The 14,905-nt window shown below is 42.1% G+C and overlaps 1 protein-coding gene across 15 annotated transcripts in view; it reads left to right on the plus strand.

Annotated features, from left to right (window-relative positions):
* Positions 1-2,329: 2,329 nt before the first annotated feature.
* The window catches only part of RNF111 (ring finger protein 111), a 112,193-nt gene continuing 99,617 nt past the window's right edge, over positions 2,330-14,905 (plus strand). For 8 of the 15 annotated variants that reach the window (XM_005559664.5, XM_005559667.5, XM_065547985.2 and 5 more), the window contains exon 1: positions 2,330-2,736. The gene's annotated coding sequence lies outside the window, so the exon portion shown is untranslated. Of the gene's footprint in view, positions 2,737-2,781; positions 3,073-14,905 lie in introns of those variants that run through there. The other 7 variants (XM_005559665.4, XM_073995910.1, XM_005559669.4 and 4 more) reach the window with 1 other exon arrangement.

Below are 14,905 nucleotides of genomic sequence, written 5' to 3' on the forward strand. Positions count from 1 at the left end.
TCTCGTATCCAAGGCTAACTTTCCATCTGAGCTTTAAATCTCATTTCCTCTCACTCTGTAGGTATTTTTCTCCATTGAGCATCCCTTTATTTTCTTTATCTTTCCGCTCTTTTTTTCTGCTGACTCTTTTCCTTCAGCATCCCAACAGGGTTCAAGCCCTCACTCTTTTATTTCATCTGGGGTTTCTCAACTGCACTATTAACATTTTGGGCCAAAGAATTCTTTGTTACGTAGAGGCCAGCATCCCTAGCCTCTATCTTAGTGGATAGATGCCAGTAGCCACACCCCTCCTCCCTGAGTTGTAACAACCAACAGTCTCCGGATGTTGCTAAATCATCCCAGCTTTAGAACCACTGATTTAACCCAATATATCCAAAATATTATTTCAACATATAATAAATATTAAAAAGTACTGAGATTTTTAAGTCTTTTTTTTTTTTTTGTATTGTACCTTTGAAATTTGATATGGATTTTTCACTTAAAGCACTTCTCAATTTGTACTAGTCACTTTTTTCTTTTCTTTTCTTTTCTTTTTTCTTTTTGAAGAAGGGAGATGGAAAAGGAAAAGGGGAGGGGAGAGGGAGAACAGGAGGGGGTCTAGCCACATTTTAAATGCTCAGCAGCCACATGTGGCTGGTGTCTACCTAATTGAAAAGCACAGGTCAAAAGCTTTAGGAAAAAGGTTAGAGCTGGAAATACAGGTTTGAGAAGTCATGAGATAGTAACAGTGAAAACCATAGGGGAAGATAAGAAAGTCCGGGCAAAATTCTACATTTAAGAGTGAGAAAATAGGAGGATTGAGGAAAATCCTAATCAAATGCTCTTTTAGTTTCCCCACCCAGTCTGCTTTCCTCGATTATTATTGTAATTATAAAATCATTTGTGTTTTTTTTTTTTTTAATTGAGATGGAGTCTCACTCTGTCACCCAGGCTGGAGTGCAGTGGCACAATCGTGAGCTCACTGCAACCTCCGCCTCCCAGGTCCAAGCGATTCTGCTGCCTCAGCCTCCCGAGTAGCTGGGGTTACACCCGCCACGACGCCCGGCTAATTTTTTTGTATTTTTAGTAGAGACGGGGTTTCACCGTGTTAGCCAGGATGGTCTCGATCTCCTGACCTCATGATCCGCCCACCTTGGCCTCCCAAAGTGCTGGGATTACAGGCGTAAGCCACCGCGCCAGGCCTTTTTTTTTTTTTTCTTGGAGACGGAGTCTCCCTCTGTCACCCGGGCTGGAGTGCAAGGCTTGAGCGTGGCTCACTGCAACCTCCACCATCCTGGATCAAGCGATTCTCCTGCCTCAGCCTCCCGAGTAGCTGGGATTACAGGTGTGCGCCACCACACCGGGCTAATTTTTGTATTTTTAGCGGAGAAGGAGTTTCACCATGTTGGCCAGGCTGGTCTTGAACTCCTGACCTCAGGTAATCCACCCGCCTCGGCCTTCCAAAGTGCTGGGATTACAGGCATGAGCCACCGCGCCTGGCCAAAATCATTTGTTTGCTGAACGATGTGAAGAATATGAGTGAACAAAAAAAGTACTGAAAAAGATGAGTTGATGGCAAAGGGAGGGAATTAATGTTTAGTGCACACTTAAGTGGCGAGTAATGTTCAGAGCATTATATAAACTGTCTCATTTAATCTAACAAGAACCTTTTGAGGTCAATACGTTTTCCCAATTTATAGAGGAGGAAACTAAGATTTATAAGGATCTCATGAATCAGAGAACTCTTAAGTGGCATCACTGGACTTTCGAAAGGAAGTCTGCCTGATGGACTCTAAGGCTCATCCTCTGTCTATCCTCCTAATGCATATAATGACGCATTTGTTATCTACTGACTTTTATAAAATAAACAAGGAGGCTTATGCGATTGTACAGCCCGAGTTCGCAGGAGGTATCTGTTACCACTTTTGATCTGATTCCGGAAGCATTAACAGTGAGGTGCCCTGATCTTTATGTAATTAGCGCATATGATATGGGTATCATTTGTTGTGAAAGACACTAACTCATGATGTTTCTGTTTACGTGTATCTGTAAATATAGTAATTTCTGTGGTTGGTTAATTTTTAGTTACGAAAAAATGAACCAAGATGTAGTCAAGATTTGGCTTAAATGTTGAACGCATAATTACCAAAGAAAATTAAATAATGAGCTTTGTGACACCTTTCAGTTTCGCCAACAGACTGATAAAACCAGTACAAAGGGGGAGGGTCGGGACCGAGGGGGCGGGACGGTGAGAAACGGGAATCGAGCAAGCGCAGAACCAAACAGATGTTAATGGAGGCGTGAAGGCTACTGCGCTCTCACTTTCCGAACTGTCGTAAAGGCCCCTAGTGTCGTGCTCTCCTCGGTAGGGGAGGAATTGGTTAGGCGGCGGCGGCGGCGGCGGCGGCGGCGGCGGCGGCGGTAGGGGAGCAGCGGCAGTGGCGGCGACGGCGAGGAGGTGTTCGGTCTGCGCAGCGTAGAAACGCCCGCAGCTTCAGAGAAGGAGTTCTTGTGGGACCAAATTAGGCATTCTGAACCCACGCCGGCTTAGCTGGGCCGAGTCCAGGCGCTGCCGCACGTACAGTTTTGGTGGCGGTGACAGACACTGCTCTTGACTCTAGGGGCCTGTTAGGCCGACGTCTGAGGCGCAGATCGCTGGCTCTCGACGCATTACTCTTTACGCCTTACATTTCTGTCTTCCTTCCTGGGTCAGTGATTCCCGGACCCTGGAAGAGAAGAGGGTGGCTAATGATTAAGGTGAGGGGAACAGGGGGGAGGGGATCCATTGGAGGCCGCGCGTGCGCGCAACGGGGGAGGGGCCGGCCTGGAGGGGAGAAAGAGGAAGGGCTGCGGCCGCGGAAGGCTGGGGTCGGCGACCGGCCGGTTATCTCTGGCTCAGTGGTGATTTAGGGTCTGGGTCTCCGCAGACGATTTGTGTTTGGGCAAGGCTTTCGTCTACCGACACACCCACAGCCTACATTGAGGAAGTGTGGGTGAGGGGATTTCTCTCCCTCTTCCGACTCTCCCTAGAGTCTCAGGATGGGGGCTGAGGACCGAGGCGTAGGAGTGCGATTTGACAATGGAGTGATGAAGGTAACCCGGACCCGGGGAGTTGGGGGGCGCTAAGTCAGCCCTGACGGCTAGGGAGCCGCCTGCTGCTGCTGTGATCAAGGAAACGTAGTCCGCGGAACAGCTGAAATACAGACGCGTCTGATTTTGTATGGAGTTGTCTTGTTGGTCATTTAAAAAGAAGCTGAATGTTTTTACTATTGTCCTTAGATAATTTATCAGAGACAGTGTCAGTGCTGTAGTGGGAATATCTGTTCAGTGCAGCAGAAATAGATTTGTCACAACAGTTCTTAAATAGGTTATAGTAGATGTTTACAGAGGGTATTTCTCAACCCAAGTGTAAGTTTTGATTATTCAAAAAATACCAGGAAGTATAGGGTATTCATTTAATTTGTTCATGTGTATAGTGTGGGGTGACTCCATTGTATTGTTGTAAGCTTTCCTGTTTTTTGATTTATGTGCGGCATTAATGTAGAATTCTCTTGAATGGTAAGATGCCAACTGACATAGACTACGTTTTGTAGGAGTTCCTGTAGCTTTTGAACCTGACAATCTAAACTTTATTTCATTTGGTATTTTATTTATAATTTTCTTGTTTTAGGGGCCTCTTCAACTAAAAAGAACAAACTGGGAAAAGATAAGCTAAGGTTCCATTTCCTTTCTCATTTTTGTTTTTTTTGTGTGTGTGTGTGTGATGCTTGTAAATGCTTGAATGTGATTTTGAGATTACCATACACAAGTTCTGTAACACTGGACTTAGCTTTATTACAGTAAAGATACACCTTTTGATCGTTTGTTACTGTATGTATTTTTGTAAAAATCTTCATGTCAATATAAGCCACATTGTTTCACCCTAGTCTGGTTATGTTTGTGAGGTAAAACAGATGGATAAGAAGGAGGTCCTTTTACTTTTAAAATAATTTTATGTTGATTTTTTTTAAAAGCCTTGATTTATCTTATTTTGGACACTTTCTTGCCATTTAACCTTGGACAGATGACTATCATCTCTCTCCTGCTCATTTGTTTGTGACCAAAGATTCACAATAGTATTCTAAGAATTGATGAGGGTGTTTGTAAATTGGTCTAAATAATATTATAGGAAAAAGTAGGAAGAGTGAGTCTCCCCTTGTTTATCACGAGTGCTATATCATGTGCAGATCCTTCTGTCACTTTTTAACTTTTGTTTGGTGTCTGTTGGCCACATGTTTGCTAGTTATTTCACCTGACATAGAATTGGTTTTTAAAGAAAGATATAAACAAAGTGACTCCATTTTGGTGAAAAATGCATTACAAAAGAGGTTACACCTTAACGAATTTCACTGTGGTACTCCGTTTCTACAGATTATTGAGAGAGAGCTATTCTAATGTTTAAGAGAACAGTACCTTGCTTGTATAAAGCTAAGGTATAGTCATTTAGCAGATACTCCTAGTTATTTTACTTTAAAATAAAAAATATAAAAGAAACTAATTGAATCAAACCGTTTAGATTTTTAGATGCTTTTGTTGTTGTTGTTGTTATAGTTTAAAGAGGGGTTTCTGTATTATGCTTTACTTGAGGCATACTTACGTGCCCTTCTTTTGCCTTTTTCTCCCCTTTTGGGCTAAGACTTCAGTAGGAAATAAAAGAGACTATCTGAAAAATGATAGAAGTTAAAATATGTTATAACCTGACATTAACATTCTATGGGTAACATTATCTTATGAAATAATATAGGACTAGAGACAGAAGATCTAGATTTTAGATCTATCTTTGCTTGCTATACATTAGATCCCCGAGTTTATTGTTAACCCTCCTTGGGCTTCAGGTCTCTCTGTTTAAGTGAGAATTGTAGAATAGATAACTGGTTTTCTCTAGGTCCCAAATCTAACGGTTTGTATATCTAGTTAGGTTTTTGGTATTCGTTGTTTTATTCTTCGTAATCAAATCCCCGGAAAGAAATGCTGTACAGAAAGCATCAATTTCCTCATGAAATGTGTGTGTGTAAAACCTATGATGAAACTGAGGGCCAGGTGTGGTGGCTGACCCCTGTAATCCTAGCATTTTGGGAGGCCAAGGCGAGTGGATCACTTGAGGTCAGGAGTTCGAGACCACACTGGCCAAAATGGTGAAACCCCATCTCTACTGAAAATACGAAAAATTAGCCAAGCTTAGTGGTGTGTGCCTGTAGTTCCAGCTGCTTGGGAAGCTGAGGCAGGAGAATGGCTTAAACCTGGGAGGCGGAGGTTGCAGTAAGCTGAGATCGTGCCACTCACTGCACTCCAGCTTGGGCAACAGGGCGAGACTGTTTTTCAAAACAAACAAACAAACTATGATTGTTGTTCCACATATTATTGTTATTGTTGTCCCATTGTAGATATTAATTACTCAAGCTTTAATAGCTTTCAGATGGTACTAAAAATGAAATTTTTTATTACTCCTGGTAACATTTTAAAAATCATCCTGAATAATTTGTTTTTCTTTCAGAAACCTGTAATTATTGTTCAGTAAAAGTCCACAATTACATTTGGATGTCTTAAACCTCTGTTTGCTTCTTTCCTACATCCTACAGATTCTTGGTAACAGCTGGCTCAGGTTTCTACAGGTACTCAATTTATGTCATTACATGAGGAGTGAATTACAAATGTTTAAAGACAAATACTTAGCTGAGGCTGGGGGCGCTTGCTTATGCCTGTAATCCCAGCACTTTGGGAAGCCAAGGCGGGTGGATCATGAGGTCGGGGGTTCAAGACCAGCCAGGCCAACGTGGTGAAACCCTGTCTCTACTAAAAAAAAATACAAAAATTAGCCGGGCATGGTGGTGGCACGTGCCTGTAATCTCAGCTGCTCGAGAGCTAAGGCAGAATTGTTTGAACCCGGGAGATGGAGGTTTCAGTGAGCTGAGATCATGCCACTGCATTCCAATCTGGGCAACAGAGCAAGACTCTGTCTCAAAAAAAAAAAACACAAAACAACAAAAAAGTCTCCAAATACTTAGCTGAGCTTACATTTTAAAGAGCAGTACTGCATTATTTAGATACATTTATTGAATGTCTCATGTTCTAGGCACAGTCACTGTTCTTCAGTGAAGGCACTCTGCCTTCATGGAGCTGACATTCTGTTGTGTGTGGGGGAACATAATAAACAGAATGGTTTCAGGTAGTGGTGAGTGCCGTGAAGAAAATAGGACCATGTGATATGGCGTGGATGGAAATGGTTTTACTATAGATTGAGTGGTTAGGGAGGGCCTTTTTAGAGGTGGTAATTTGACCTGTGACTGCAATTACTAGAAAAAATCCGCCATAGTGACGATTTGGAGGAAGACTGCTGCAGATAGCAGGAATAGCAAATGCATTAGATGAGGTTTGATTCTAGAGAATCTACAAATGTAAATTAATTATTTGGTTTGTCTGTTAAGCTTTTCATATTTGCTGCCAGATGATGCAGACAGATTAAAATTATTTTATGTGTAGTAACCAAATATAATATGTTGGTGGTGTTTAAACCCTGACTCAAACCAATTGTAGAAAGTCATTTTTGAAACACTGGGGGAAATCTGAATATGGATGGGTATTATATGATATCAAGGAGTTATTGTAACTTTGTTAGGGATGATAATGGCCTTATGTTCATGTAAGAAAATGCCCACTTTTTATTAATGATAGAGACTGAAGAATTAGGGAGAAAACTTGCAAATGTCTGGTATTTTATTTTATTTTATTTTATTTTATTTTGAGATGGAGTTTCCCTCTTGTTGCCCAAGCTGCAGTACAGTGGTGTGATCTTGGCTCACTGCAGCCTCCACCTCCTGGATTCAAGCAATTCTACTGCCTCAGGCTCCCGAGTAGCTGGAATTACAGGAGCGCGCCACCACGCCTGCTGACTTTTTATATTTTTAGTAGAAACAGATTTTCACCATGTTAGCCAGGCTGGTCTTGAACTCCTGATCTCAGGTGATCCAGCCGTCTTGGCCTCCCAAAGTGCTGGGAAAGGCGTGAGCCACCGTGCCCAGAGATGTCTGTTATTTTAAACAGATACCAGATAAAAACCAAAAAAAGCAGTGGAGGGAGATGAGATAGATGAAGCAGGTCAGGCACAATCTGGTTAATTGTTGGATTGTGGTGATGGGTACATGGATATTAATATTGTTCTCTGCTTTTTTGAGGTTTGAAAATGTTCATATTTTAAAATATATTTTTTTTTGGCTGGGCTCAGTGGCTCGTGCCTGTAATCCTAGCACTTTGGGAGGCTCAGGAAGGTGGATTGCTTGAGCCCAGGAGTTCGAGACCAGCCAGGGCAACGTGATGAAATTCTGTCTGTACCAAAAAATTACAAAAATTAGACAGGCATAATGGCATATGCCTGTAGTCCCAGCTACTCGGGAGGCGGAGGTGAGAGGATGGCTTGAGCCCAGGAGGCAGAGGTTGCCATGAGCTGAGATTGTGCCACTGCACTCCAGCTACTTGGGAGGCTAAGGTGAGAGGATGGCTTGAACCCAGGAGGCAGAGGTTGCAGTGAGTCGAGATTGTGCCACTGCACTCCAGCCTGGGTGACAAAGCCAGCAGACCCTATCTCAAATGAGTAAATGAAATACAATAAAATAATATATTTTTTAAAAATGTTCATTCATATTTAGGCTGGACATGGTGGTGCACACACCTGTAATCCTAGCACTTTGGGAGGCTGAGGCAGGCGGCTCACCTGAGGTCAGGAATTTGAGACCAGCCTGCCCAACATGGCAAAATCCTGTCTCTACCAAAAAATACAAAAAGTAGGTGGGCATGGTGGCGGGTGCTTGTAATCCCAGCTACTCGGGATGTTGAGGCAGGAGAATGACTTGAATCCAAGAGGCAGAGGTTGCAGTGAGCCAAGATTGCGCCACTGCACTCCAGTCTGGGTAACAGAGTAAGATTCCATTTCAAGAAGAAAAAGAAAATGTTCAATCATATTTAAAAATGTCTTAAAACAATTTGTGAAAGTGGCCAGGTGAAATGGCTCACGCCTGTAATCCCGGCACTTTGGGAGGCCGAGGCGAGTGGATCGAGACCAGCCTGGCCAACATGGTGAAACCTTGTCTCTACTAAAAACACAAAAATAAAGAAAATAAAAATACAAATACAAAAATTAGCTGGACGTAGTGGTGGGTGCCTATAATCGCAGCTACTTGTGAGGCTGAGACAGGAGAATCGCTTGAACCCAGGAGGTGGAGATTGCAGTGAGCTGAGATTGTGCCACTGCACTCCAACCTGGGTGACAAGAGTGAGACTCTGTCTCAAAAAAATTTGTAAAAGTACCGTATTTAATTGTCTCTTCCCTTCCCAGTTTCTTTTCATTTTGATAAAATACAGTATTTTGTTTCTATTTGTAAATGTTCAGTATTTATTCAACAAACAGGAGTGTTGTATTTCAGGCACTGTGGCAGTGCTTGAGTTACAACAAAGGGCAGGCTCTTAACACCTGCCTGTAAGGGGCTTATGGCTTGCTGGTTCAGCAGTGTGGATTGTGTTAACATGAAAAAGATTTCTGTATTTTCCTGAGGGCATACAGGATTAGCATCTTAGTTTAGTATGTATGTGATTGGATTCTTAAAAAATATTTTTCCTTCTTTACAGAATACAAAATTTAAGAAATTCTAGGCCGGGCGCGGTGGCTCAAGCTTGTAATCCCAGCACTTTGGGAGGCCGAGACGGGCGGATCACGAGGTCAGGAGATCGAGACCATCCTGGCTAACCCCGTGAAACCCTGTCTCTACTAAAAAATACAAAAAACTAGCTGGGCGAGGTGGCGGGCGCCTGCAGTCCCAGCTACTCGGGAGGCTGAGGCAGGAGAATGGCGTAAACCCGGGAGGCGGAGCTTGCAGTGAGCTGAGATCCGGCCACTGCACTCCAGCCTGGGCGACAGAGCGAGACTCTGTCTCAAAAAAAAAAAAAAAAAAAAGAAATTCTATATATGGCTAGGTGTCAAATCTGAATCAATGTTGTAGTCATTTTCCTTATTCATATATACTGTAGGGCACTCGAATAAATTACTTATTTTATTATCTTTTGACATCCCAATTTGTTGTTACTTTAATTAATTAATTTTTTTTTTTTTGGACAGAGTCTCACTCTGTGGCCCAGGCTGGCGTGCAGTGGCACCATCCTGACTCATTGTTACCTCCACCTCCCAGGTTCAAGTGATTCTCCTGACTCAGCCTTCCAAGTAGCTGGAATTAGAGGTGCATGCCACCACGCCCAGCTTATATTTTATATTTTTGGTAAAGACGGGGTTTCACTATGTTGGCCAGGCTGGTCTTAAACTCCTGACCTCAAGTGATCTGCCCACCTCGGCCTCCTAAAGTTCTGGGATTACAGTCATGAGCCACCATGCCCGGGTACTTAAATTTTTTATTTTGACATAATTTCAAACTTACAGAAAGATTTAAAAAATAGTACTGAGAACTCCTGAATACCCATTATTCAGATTTACCAATTTTTAATGTTGTCATACTTGCCTTCTTATTTTCTCTCTCTCTTTTTTTTTTTTTTTTGAGATGGAGTCTTGCTGTGTTGCCCAGGCTGGAGTGCAGTGGTGTGATCTCGGCTTGCTGTAACCTCTGTCTCCCAGGTTCAAGCGATTCTCCTGCCTCAGCCTCCTAAGTAACTGAGATTACAGGTGCCCGCCACCACGCCCAGCTAATTTTTGTATTTTAGTTAGAGACGAGGTTTTACCATCTTGGCCAGGCTGGTCTCAAATCCCTGACCTCAAGTGATCAGCCTACTTCAGCCTCCCAAAGTGCTGGGACTATAGGCATGAACCACTGTGCCTGGCCCCTTATTCTCATTTGAATCATTTAGAAGTAAATTGCTTACATCATGCCCATTATATTACATTATGCCTATTTGTTTCTAAATATTCACTGTGTATTGTGTTCTTTTGCATTATCACTGCACCAGTTACCAAATTCAGGAAATTTAACTTTGATAATATTAATCTACAGCTCATTTTCCAGTTTTGTCAAATTGTCCCAATAATAGCATTTATCCCTTTACAGCATTTTCCTCATAGGACCCAGTTCAAGATCACAAAATGCATTTAGTTTTCATATCTCTTTAGTCTCCTGTAATGTGAAACAGTGTACCTAATAAGCAATCTGTGGGGATAACTTTGAGATAGTGCAGATACTCTGCTCCTCATCAGATCATCCTGTTCCTCATCACTCCCCACATCCCCCAAGGCCCATGTAGCATCTATTGATGTTTCTTGCGTATACTCATCTTTACTCTGATGGTTGGAAAGGGTTTATTTTGTAAGTCATCCATTTTCTTCACTAATGGACATTCTTTTATAAGGAAGAGACATTCTTTTATCTCATTAATATAGAATCGTGTGTTCCCTGTTTTATTCAGTGGTTTATAACCCATTATTACCTTTATTTTGATGTTCAAATTGTCCCAGATTTGTCCATTAGGAGCCTTTCCACGTGGGCTCCTGTATCTTTTTAACTTGTCCTCTTTTTTGTTTTTGAGACAGAGTCTCACTCTGTCGCCCCCAGCCGGAGTGCAGTGGCACGATCTCGGCTCACTGCAACCTCCGCCTTCCAGGTTCAAGCAGTTCTCTGCCTCAGCCTCCCAAGTAGCTGGGATTATAGGCATCCGCCACCACCCCTGGCTAATTTTTGTATTTTCTTTTTTTTTTTTTTTTTTTGAAACAAAGTCTGGCTCTGTTGCCCAGGCTGGAGTGCAGTGGCGCGATCTCGGCTCACTGCGGCTCACTGCAAGCTCTGCCTCCCGGGCCCATGCCATTCTCCTGCCTCAGCCTCCCAAGTAGCTGTGACCACAGGTGCCCGCCACCGCGCCCGGCTAATTTTTTTTTTTGTATTTTTAGTAGAGACGGGGTTTCACCGTGTTAGCCAGGATGGTTTCGATCTCCTGACCTTGTGATCCACCCACCTCAGCCTCCCAAAGTACTGGGATTACAGGCGTGAGCCGCCGCGCCTGGCTTAATTTTTGTATTTTTAGTAGAGGTGGGGTTTCACCATCTTGGCTAGGTTGGTCTTGAACTCCTGACCTCGTTATCCCCCTGCCTTGGCCTCCCAAAGTGCTGGGATTACAGGCATGAGCCTCCATGCCCAGCCTTTGTTTTTTTTTTTTTTTTTTTTTTAAAGTATTTCCTGTGTTTCTGGCACAGCAACATGTTGCAAGCGCATCTTCTTTCTTTCCTGTGTCAGTCTTGGAATGAGCCATTTTCCATGGAACCCTGGTTCCTTTTAGTGGGCAATCCAATTTGCTGTTGTGTTATTTATATACAGGAAGAAACATTTTTCCTGCATCAGGACATCACTAGGAAACTAAATTTAAATTAGATTTTTGGTGGTAGGTTTGTATTTCTTTGAAGATTTTATGAAATAATCACCTCAGATTCAGCAATTTATTATCATAAAGCAATTTTTTTCTTGTTTTGTTTTTCAAATACATGATGAGTTATATTCTGATACGTTCTTTTTTTTTTTTTTCTTTTTGAGATGGAGTCTGGATCCGCGCCCAGGCTGGAGTGCAGTGGCGCGATCTCGGCTCACTGCAAGCTCCGCCGCCCGGGTTCACGCCATTCTCCTGCCTCAGCCTCCCGAGTAGCTGGGACTACAGGTGCCCGCCACTACGCCCGGCTAATTTTTTTGTGCTTTTAGTAGAGACGGGGTTTCACTGTGTTAGCCAGGATGGTCTTGATCTCCTGACCTTGTGATCCGCCCGCCTCGGCCTCCCAAAGTGCTGGGATTACAGGCGTGAGCCATCGTGCCCGGCCCTGATATGTTCTTAATTGTGATCATATGAAATGAAGAAAAAAAGATTGTGTGTGTGTTTAGCCACTTAACTGTTTATTAAAAAACTAAAGTTTATACTTTTAACTGTTTTTAACTAAGTCATCAGACATTCTAATCTGAAGAAAACTGTTGCTTTTTGATGAAGTTTAAAGTGAATTTTAAAAATTGGGCTGGGTGTGGTAGCTCACACCTGTAATCCCAGCACTTTGGGAGGCCGAGGCAGATGGATTACTTGAGGCCAGGAGTTCAAGATTAGCCTGGCCAACCTGGTTAAACCCCGCCTCTACTAAAAAATACAAAAAAAGTAGCCAAGCGGGGTGATGCATGCCTATAATCCCAGCTACTCAGGTGGCTGGGGCAGGAGAATCGCTTGAACCTGGGAGGTGGAGGTTGCAGTAAGCGGAGATCACGCCACTGTACTCCAGCCTGGGCAACAGAGCAAGACTCTGTGTTAAAAATAAATATATAAATAAATAAATAAAGTTATAAAACAGAATTTCTGTATGTGATTGAAAACTCACCAGTACATTCTTTTTTTTTCCCCCTGGGCAGTTACTGTTACATCTTGGTATATTTCATAGCCGGTTTCTCACCTGTGTATGGATATTTGCTTTATTTACTTATTCAACCTAACTTAATATGTGTTTTTTCAAAGTAGTATTTTGAATATTTTAAATTTTCAACTAATTAATATCTGTACATGGTTTTAAAAGTCAATTTCAAAAGACATATAATGAAGGCCGGGCGCGGTGGCTCAAGCCTGTAATCCCAGCACTTTGGGAGGCTAAGGCAAGCGCATCACAACGTCAAGAGATCAAGACCATCCTGGCCAACATGATGAAACCCCATCTCTACTAAAAATACAAAATTAGCAGGGCGTGGTGGCACATGCCTGTAATCCCAGCTACTCGGGAGGCTGAGGCAGGAGGATGGCTTGAACCCAGAAGGCAGAGGTTGCAGTGAGCCGAGATTGCACCACTGCACTCCAGCCTGGTGACAGTGTGAAACTGTTTCAAAAAAAAAAAAAAATTGTTAATTTATTAATGTTGATTCTTGAGCACATATGTGTTTTATATTCCATGTGACAAAATGGGAAGTTTTGTTGTTTTTTTTTTTTTTAACTTTAAGTTCAGGGCTGTAAGTGCAGGTTTGTTACATAGGTAAACTTGTGTTATAGGTTTTGTTGTACAGATTATTTCACCACCCAGGTATTAAGCCTAGTACCCACTAGTTATTTTTCCTTATCCTCTCCTTCCTCCCACCCTCCACCCTCTGAAAGATTCCAGTGAGTGTTCTTCCCCTTGGTGTGTCCGTATGTTCTTGGGAAGGTTGTTGCAGGGTCTTCCACTGCATACCAAAGTATGATGCTTATTTTGAGAAAAGAACTTGTTTGATTTAGTTATAAGCTGGATTAGCAAACTAGTCACTTTTTTCATGGAACACATTTTTACTTGAAAGAAGCAAACTGTATTTATGTGAACTCGGATATTTTTACATATTTTCTCAAAAATAAATGAAGTGAGCCTTTCACTTCATGAAAAACAAATGACAGAATTTATTGCCAAGATAAAATTCAGACTTTCAAGCAAAAATTAGAATTGTGGAAAACTCCTATCAGTCGCTGTAATTTTGGCAGTTTCTCAGGACTTTGCAATGAGATTGGTTGTGTTATTAACAAATGATTTTTTTTTTTTAACTGTTACATAATGAAATGTGTCATGTTTGAAAGAGGTACATAACTTGGTGAAACAATATTTTTCAGATGACCATGATGTTACAAAGTCATGTCTGGGTGAAAGGTCTATGTAAAGTGCGGTATCGAACAGTTGATTTTTCACTGAGATAGTACGAGGTTTCACTGATAAGGTTTCAGATTCCACATTGCAATTAAGTTCAAGCTGCCTTTGTAAAGTATTGGGGTAGTATCAAAGAGGAATAGCACCCACACTTACCTGAAAAGGTTTTTAAAAATACCACTCCCTTTTTCAACTACATATTTGTGTGAAACTGGATTTTTTTATAATTTAACCAGAACAGCATATCATGATAGATTGAATACAGATGGAAATGTGACAATCCAGCTTTCTTCTGTTAAGCTAGCCATTAGAGAGATTTGCAAAAAATGTGTAGTATTACCACTCATTAAATTTTTGAAAATATTTTAATAAAAGTTACTTTTATTAGATATGGTGGGTTTGCAGTGGTTTTTTTGTTTTGTTTTGTTTTTTTGTTTTTTTGTTTTATTTTTTGAGATGGAGTCACACTCTGTCACCCAGGCTGGAGTGCAGTGGTGCAATCTCAGTTCACTGCAACCTTGGCCTCCCAGGTTCAAGTGATTCTGCTACCTCAGCCTCCTGAGTGGCTGGGATTACAGGCATACATCACCATACCCGGCTAATTTTTGTATTTTTAGTAGAGACGGGGTTTCACTATGTTGCCCAGGCTGGTCTTGAACTCCTGACCTCAAGTGATCCACCCACCTCAGCCTCCTCAAGTGCTGGGATTACAGGTGTGAGCCACCGCATCTGGCCTATTACTGCAGTTTTAAAATAATACATTTTAAAGCATTTATGAGTTTTACTTTCTAATAGGGTAAGCGTATTAGTTCATTCTTGCACTGCTATAAATACCTGAGACTGGGTAATTTATAAAGAAAAGGGGTTTAATTGGCTGAAGGTTCCATAGGCTGTATAGGAAGCGTGGCAGCATCTGCTTCTGGGGAGACCTCAGGGAGCTTTTACTCATGGTAGAGGGCAAAGCAAGAGTAGGTGTCTTACATGGTGGGAGCAGGAGAGAAGGGGGAGGTGCCACATAATTTTAAACAACCAGATCTCATGAGAAGTCCATAATGAGAACAGCACCAAAGGGATGGTGTGAACCATTAGAAACTGCCCCGATAATCCAGTCACCTCCCAGCAGGCCCCACCTCCAACACTGGGAATTACACTTTGACCTGAGATTTGGGTGAGGACACAGATCCAGACCATATCAGTAAGTGTCAATAGATATAAAAGCTTTTTCAGATCTTCCAATGATTTTTGTTTCCTTTTTTTTTTTTTAGTCAGGGTCTCTCTCTCATA

This window comes from Macaca fascicularis, chromosome 7, assembly GCF_037993035.2.
Source record: "Macaca fascicularis isolate 582-1 chromosome 7, T2T-MFA8v1.1".
Classification (NCBI taxonomy): Eukaryota; Metazoa; Chordata; class Mammalia; order Primates; family Cercopithecidae; genus Macaca; species Macaca fascicularis.